This window comes from Triticum aestivum, chromosome 2B, assembly GCF_018294505.1.
Source record: "Triticum aestivum cultivar Chinese Spring chromosome 2B, IWGSC CS RefSeq v2.1, whole genome shotgun sequence".
Classification (NCBI taxonomy): Eukaryota; Viridiplantae; Streptophyta; class Magnoliopsida; order Poales; family Poaceae; genus Triticum; species Triticum aestivum.
In genome coordinates this window covers 144,492,804-144,493,916 of record NC_057798.1, presented here as the reverse complement: position 1 = coordinate 144,493,916, position 1,113 = coordinate 144,492,804, and the positions used below count along the sequence as shown (strand labels likewise).

At 49.2% G+C, this 1,113-nt stretch overlaps 1 protein-coding gene across 2 annotated transcripts in view; it reads right to left on the bottom strand.

Annotated features, from left to right (window-relative positions):
- LOC123043957 (protein CHROMATIN REMODELING 35) overlaps positions 1-1,080 on the bottom strand; it is a 6,607-nt gene extending 5,527 nt beyond the window's left edge. For both annotated transcript variants that reach the window (XM_044466571.1, XM_044466572.1), the window contains exon 1: positions 914-1,080. The gene's annotated coding sequence lies outside the window, so the exon portion shown is untranslated. The remainder of the gene's footprint in view (positions 1-913) is intronic.
- Positions 1,081-1,113: the final 33 nt, after the last annotated feature.

Below are 1,113 nucleotides of genomic sequence, written 5' to 3'. Positions count from 1 at the left end.
AGCTCTTGCTGATTGCCCCCCTGGCGTGGTTATCTGCTCAATTAGCTCATAAATGAAAGAAATCTAGTCTTATTATATTCCGATTTGACTAATATGCCCTCATGTAGTTTCCTCAACATGCGAGAAACAGAGGAGGGCTGGCTCGTTCGTTTCAATTCCCGCTTCTCTCCTTGTCCGACCTAGCCGCCAGAGCCACTGCGTCCTGCACCTCCGGCATCCACTGCTGGTCCGGCACTCCCCGCCCCCTTCCGTTCTCCATTGATTTTGCTTGGTTCCTCTTGTAAGGTAACATTCCCATGGGGGATTTGACTGGGGAGGGGTTGGATCGGCAAAGGGATGTGATGGATCTGAAAAGGATGAAGAGTTTAAGGGTACTTTTGTCTGTTCTTATTTCTAATTGATAGTTATATACTAACAAATTTGTTAAAGATGCCGAAGGGGGAAATCAGCCAGAGCTAGATAGAACGGGGGGCTTCAGAGGGAGGCAAGCAAAGAAAGGGGTTTATGATCCAAGGCAAGCGAACTGGGGGGGTTAAAATCAATTCTCCCGCCATCAGCACATGTGCTGCCAGGTAGCCAGCACTAACATCAGAATGCACGAGCATAAGATGGTCAAAGATTTGGCTGCTCTGCTCGCATGCCGCCGCAGTGGCAAACCTAGATATACTTCGATTTGGACCTTAATTTTGAAAATGCGATTTTAATTTCTCACATCCGACCTCTAAGAAACCACTCGATTTGGGCCTAATTAGATCTAGAAACCGTCCAGGCCAGGCCAAACCGATGATCCTACCCTAAAAAGAATAGATGCATTGACCACGGTCCAAAAAACCCCAAACCCCCAAAATATAGCACAGAGCGGAAGGGGGGGACGCCCGCGGAGACGAGAAATGGCAGCAAGAAGATAATATACCTTGATGAGGAGAAACAGAGGAACCTGGGGAAGCCGGATTGCTAGGTGGGAGGGAGGAGCGATTTCTCGCCTCACCGGGGGGCTGGGGCTGGCGAGTGCGGGAGCCGCTCTGTTCTTCTTCCCCTCTTCGAGCGGAGGAGTAGTAAAGTGCAGTGCAGATGTTTGGGTGTCCCAGCTTCAAAAAAAAAAAAAAGATGTTT